The following is a 6,384-nucleotide window of genomic DNA, read 5'->3' as shown; positions in this document are numbered from 1 at the left end:
AGGGAATGGATCACTTAGGAACCTGAATGAATACTTTGAATCTCATCTATTTCTGTTAAAACTACAGGTTAGTTGAGCTCAAAAATTGTAGGTATAAAAATTGTGTTTTTTGGTAATAAAATTTGTTTTAACCCTTCTCTCAATTATGCATTTAAATGTTGACCAATTCACAAGTAACTGTTTACAGTCGATGGATTGGCCAGTGGCTTTGGGGTCATTCATTTTATAGTCTGGGATTTCCAGTGTGATCTTTATTTTCCCATTTATACTCTATTTCATACATTTTATTAGCAGTAGTAGTAGAAATAGTAGCAGTGGTATCATTATTATTTAGTTAAAGTAGAATTGTTTCTGTAACTTCTTACGGTCAGACATATACTAAGCAACACACATTTTGAAAGCACTGGTGTTGGAGTAAATTCGATGATGAGACTAGTCACTGCCCTTAAAGGAGCTTGTCTTCTACTTGGAAAGATCTGACATATACAATAATCTGAGGCATTAAGTAAATACATGGGTCTGAGGGCAGAAGATCCTGAAGGAAGCAAGCTACAAAGAACTCATTTTGAATCCTGGCATTAATATTGGCAGATCTCCTCACACCTTTTTAGGACAGTTATAGACAAAGCAAGTAGGACTGGAGAATACACTACAATGGCCAAAATAAGATTTAATGTCATTTCAGCCTAGGGGATTCTTTCTAGGCTTTGAGTATATGATAATTTAAATGCTACCTAAATAGTAAACTTACTTTAATGCTGACAATGTAGAAAAGATATTTTGCTGCAAAAGTATACACAGTAGTAACAAGTGGATTTTGGAAGAAACTAATATTTTGTCTTATACTGATACTACACTATTGCCCTAGACCTAGCAGCAGCCTTTACTCTTTGTTGTTTTCTTCTAAGACTAAAGAGCCTCTTTATTGTTTGTGCTGATTTCTTTTCCACCAACAGATCTCAGAGCAATCTGAGTGCACTGGCCAGTTGGGACACAATTATCATTAGAATTCTTGGCTAGAGAAGAAAGCTCCTAATTTAAGAATGGCTTTTTGCCTTCTGAGAGCTCAGAAGAGCACATTGCAAGCCATCTACATTTATAAAACATGTTTTAGTATGGAAAATTTCAAACATCTACAGAAATAAAGAGAAAGAAGTAGAAACTTCCATCAATTGTTCTCATCAAATGTCAATTTCAGGCCAATAGATTTTCTCTGTCCCCTCTCTTACTACTACCACCATAATCCCCAGCAATTTTAAAGCAAATCCCAGGTTTCTTTTTCTCAGTGAAAACGTCAGTATACATATTTCTAAAATGCAAGAACTGCCCTTTTTAAGCTCAACTATGTCATTATCACACATCCGCAAATAATAATAATTCCTTAATATCAACAAATAGCCAGTCAGTTCGTGTTTCCTTGATTGTCCTATAAATGTATTTTTATTTTAATAACCATTATTTATTTGATTGCTGATCCAAACACAATTTCTTTTAAAGTATAGGTTTAAAAGAACTCAATTTGCTCATTTTTCTTGCAAGTATTTGTCATTGAATTCAAAGCATTCATCCAGTAGGGTTCCCAACTGTCTGGCTTATGCGGATTGCATCCCCTTTATGCTTATATATTTATCATGCTCCTTTGACCCATGTATTTACTGTCAGTTGGTAGATAGATCTAGAGCACTGACATAATTCAGGTGTGATTTTTTTTGTCAAGTTTACTTCATAGATAATATTGATGAATTCCAAAAGGAACTATAAAGTGTCTGTCTTACTGTGACATTGCAGCCATTAATGATCAATGTCTAGATCCATTAATTTATTAAGGGTACCAAATGGTGATAGTCTACTAATTAGATTATTATTCATTTACTAGCTAGAACATTATTTCATCAACTACTTGGTTGCCCTGAGTTACAGTTTAATTAGGAAAGGAAGAATAAATGTTTCTTTTATTTTATTTACCAGTTTTACAAAAAAAGAAAAAACAAGAGAGAGAAAGGTTGACTCCAAAGTAGCTTCCAAAGATGACTAATGAGGTATTTTCTTTCTTTCTTGTTGTTTTCAGTGAGGTTGTTATAAATATCGATGCAGAGGTTGTCCCCTCTTAGGTTCACGGATCCTGTTCAAGTTGGCTCCTGAGTCCTTTCCACACAACCACAGTAGTCTTTGAAGTCTTCCCAGCTCTCTTGTATGACAAGATGTAACAGGAACATCTTGTTCGTTTCTTATGCTGGATTTGAAATCAGCTGTTTCTCCAAGGAGACTTTATCCACTGCGTTTATTCAAACTTGTGTTCCTTCTAGTTTAACCTTCTCTCGAGACATGATTTTTTTTAAACAAATTACTTACTGAATTTTTTCACCTTTTCAAATCTTGCTATTCTCCAATCACTTCATTTCTGAATTTTTCTAATTTCTTTTATGTTTTTCTTAAAACCAGTTTCTATTCCTTTTAAAATTTCTTTTACTTTTTCCGCAATATCAGGCAATAAATTTCATTTGTTCTGTGGACGTGTCTTTCTGTCACGTTTTCAGGATTTGCTGGAACTTTCTTTTCACCCTTCTTTTTTCTTTTTTTTCTCACGGATTTTCTACAGGATGTGAATGGAATACTCTTCTGTCACTCATTTTTAAATGAAATAAGTTTCCACTTTAGGAGGGAAACATAGATCAGAATATAATTTCTAGCTTCAGAACTCCAGGGCTCACTATCTTCTATTATTTTCACAACATAATTTTAAAAAATGACCTTAAAATTTCTAAAATCTTCCTCCTCGGCCCTCCTATGCCCATTTACCCAGGCCTCCTCTTTCCTGTCCTTGTTGAGTATGGGGATTTGTTCTGGAATGGTGCTTTGGTTTGATAGGTGTCAAGGTTTCACAGACCCCAGAACACTTGGCATCCTCAGAACATTTCAAAGTTCTTGCACTCAGCTGCAAAGTGGAGCCTGCAACGTTCACTCCCGGTTTCTGCCGCTGTTCTCAGTAAGTTTTTCAATCTCAGTGAGTTCTTGAACCATAGTAACCTTTGGCTCTCCTGAAAGAGAGAGAGAGTCCTTCCCTCATCTTCCTCCCACACACCTTGGGATACACATATGTAGGTCTTTTTCCTGTTGTTGATTTGTTCCTACCTGGCTGTATGTTGCAGTTCATGTGGACACCTTGTTGTAGATGTTGTCTGTGGGTTTTTGATCTTGCTATCCTAGATGCTTTTCTTTCTTCTTTGTAGGGGTGGGGGGTTGTGTATTTAGGGGAGGGGTGGCATATTCAGGGATAAAAATCTTCTCTGTAGCCACCATCATTTCCCCAGAATCCTCTGCCATTAATATTTAAAACAAAATCATAGGAATCATTATCCGGATCCTTAGGATAATCATTACATTGTATCTGTCTTTTTTCCAGGCTTCAAGCTGCCTGTGGCTCGCCACGTTAGTATACTGACATGACTGGGCAATGCCTAATTTGATGGGCTCTTTCTGTACTACCTTCCTCCTAATCATGGCAGTCTTGGACGCTATACATAGTCTTCTTCACTGATAGGGAATTTAGAAAATACAGGAAGCCATGGGTTTAATAGCTGAAAGTGGAATTAATGTGTTATTTTTCTCAGGTAAAATATCATAAGACTCCTTAGGCCAAAGTTGTAAAATGAAATCGCAACTTTCCTGGAATCATTTTGCAAACGTGAATGGCCACATAAAGTACACTAGGACTTGAATCCAAGGAATAACACATTTTTAGAGCCTCCAAATGTATAAACTTAGTACAATTCTGCATTACTTCTTAAGGCAACTGAAGAAAATAATTTTGTGATCAAATAAATATTGATTTTATTAACATAGTTATTTTAAAAGTTTACAAAACTTATAAAAAATGTTAAGGCTCTATCAGCCTCATCAGTTGTTATTTCTTTTCTAGAATCTTGGATAAAGGAACAGTCGTTTGAGGGGAAACATGGTATAAAATGGGAAGATAATCTAACAGTGAAGATAGTTATATCTCTTCCTGTGTGATGAACTACTCCTAAGCTTGGTGGTTTAAAACAGCAGGCACTTTATCTCCTCACAATTTGTGAATCAGCAGAATGGGCTGGGATCTCCTGGGTGGATCTATCTTGCTTTCACCTGAGGTGACTACTGAGGCTGCCATCATCTGGTTGCTGGACTGGGGCTGGTTGCTTTCACATGTCTGGCCATTGGTGCTGGCTGTGGCCTGTGCCTAGTCTCCACTAGGTTAGCCAGGCTTCCTAACATGTCAGGTTTCCATGAGGACAAGCCCTAAAGCACGAGTACTCTCCAAGCTTCAGCTCTTGATATGCCATTGGGCCAAAGCAAGTCATGTGATCAAGCCCAGGTCAAGGTGGAACAAAACTACACAGGGTGAGAAAACGGGGGGGAGGGGCATTTGCACTGGGGGTCAGTAGTCTAACAAACTGCTGTGATAACTATATAAAAAAAACACCCCGGAGGACAACTGGTAAAAAATAAATGTGTGCAGGGTGGGGTGGGGTTTGGCATGGGGGGGGCAAAGGCAGTAAACAGGGGCTACCAAAATCTGAAGATTCTGGAATTTTTGGAAAATCCACTGGGATTAAAGGAGTTATACAACCATGTTCTGACACCAGAAGAAAGGTGCCAGTTGAGCATCAGGGAAGTCTAGCGCTCTTCCTCCATCACATCAATTTTCACGTTTGTTTGACTCAGCATATTTGTAGAATGAATCATGACCTTCTATAAATTTTTAATTCAGTTTTTCAAAGAAATAGTGACCTCGCTTCTATCTGCTGTGCCACAAAAATGCCGTAGAAAAAAATTCCTTCTGTTAAATTGCTCACTAGGTGAAATTGTATGTGTAACCTAGTACCAAAGAGGTATTAAGAATCGCCACAGCCGAGCCGGCCCTCCGCACCACGCACCCTATAGCAGCCAGTGGGTGAGCCGGGAGTCGAGGAGGTCACCTTGGGAAGGAGGGGCGCGGGCAACGTGTCAGCCTCCTTCCGTCTCCGTGGAGCCACCTCCGGCCTCTGGTACAGGGAGTCATCCGCAGCAGCCGTCGGTGGCCAGCCTTGCAGCGCTGTGTTCTAGGTCAGTAGCTTCCAAGACTCCAGTTGGATTCATTGGAGTAGGCAACGTGGGGAGTCCAGTGGCAAAAGAGCTCATGAAACATGGCTAGCCACTCACTGTTGTTGATGTGTTCCCTGATTCATGCAAAGAGCTTCTAGATGCAGGTGAACCCGGTAGTGTCTTCCGCAGGGGATGTAGCCGAAAAAGGTGACAGAATTATTACAATGCATCAATGCACTAGAAGCTTATTGTGGCGCAAATGGAATTCAAAAAAAAGTGAAGAAAGACTCACTATTAATAGATTCCAGAACTGTTGATCCTATGGTTTTCAGAGAATTGGCCAAAGAAGTTGAGAAAATTGGAGCAGTTTTCACGGATGCCCCTGTTTCTGGTAGTGTGGGAATGGCTCGATCTGGCAACCTCACACTTAGGATGGGAGGGGTTGAGCTGCTGTGGTGCATGGGCTCCCATGTGGTGCATCGTGGAGCTGTCGGGACTGGCCAGGCTTCGAAGATCTGCAAAAACTTGCTGTTAGCTGTTAGTAGGATTGGAACTGCTGAAGCTATGAATCTGGGACTCAGGTTAGGGCTTGACCCAAAACTCTTGGCTAAAATCCTAAATATGAGCTCAGGACAATGTTGGTCAAGTGACACTTATAATCCTGTACCTGGGGTGATGGATGGAGTTCCCTCGGCTAATTACTATCAGGGCGGATTCGGAGCAACACTCATGGCTAAGGATCTGGGGTTAGCATGAGGCTCTGCTAGTCCTTCTGGGCAGTCAAGCCCATCAGATCTGCAGGGATGTTGTGCGTGAAGGGCTACTCAAAAAAAGACTTCTCATCCGTGGTCCAGTTTTTGCAAGAGGAGGAGACACTCTGAGTTTGCCCTCTGGCTGTGAACACTGAAACATTGAAACCAAACTGTGTCTTGGAGCCCCTTATGGCTCACTCCACAGGAAAATGGGCTTAATCAAAGGTCACCTGTCTGCTTTTGAGTGTCTAGGTCAGGGGTTCCCAACCCCTTGGCCTTGGATGGGTACCAGTCCGCAGCCTCTTAGGAACTGGTCTGCACAGCAGGAGGTGAGTCGCAAGCAAGCCAACTAAGCTTCATCTGCCGCTCCCTATGGCTCACACTACCTACCGCCTGAACCTCACACACCCCGCCCCCCCTCCCTGAAAAAATTTGCTTCCAGGAAACCGGTCCCTGGTTCCAAAAAGGTTAGGAACCTCTGGTCTAGGTCATAATAGATCCTGGGATTTTTCACCCATTTTAAACTGCTTATTCTTTTTATCTATTTAGCAAACATATCATCTGTAAT

The 6,384-nt window shown here is 40.4% G+C and overlaps 1 pseudogene across 1 annotated transcript; it reads left to right on the top strand.

Annotated features, from left to right (window-relative positions):
• Positions 1-2,027: 2,027 nt before the first annotated feature.
• On the top strand, positions 2,028-6,151 carry LOC309806764 (3-hydroxyisobutyrate dehydrogenase, mitochondrial-like; annotated as a pseudogene). Its single transcript has 2 exons — positions 2,028-2,039; positions 4,924-6,151. The product of its transcript is annotated as a 3-hydroxyisobutyrate dehydrogenase, mitochondrial-like (transcript).
• The last annotated feature ends 233 nt before the right edge of the window (positions 6,152-6,384 follow it).

Source organism: Mesoplodon mirus, assembly GCF_964341445.2.
Source record: "Mesoplodon mirus genome assembly, chromosome: 1".
In the NCBI taxonomy this organism is placed as follows: domain Eukaryota; kingdom Metazoa; phylum Chordata; class Mammalia; order Artiodactyla; family Ziphiidae; genus Mesoplodon; species Mesoplodon mirus.
Note: the sequence above shows the minus strand (reverse complement) of the source record. Positions and strands in the feature narration are given on the sequence as shown.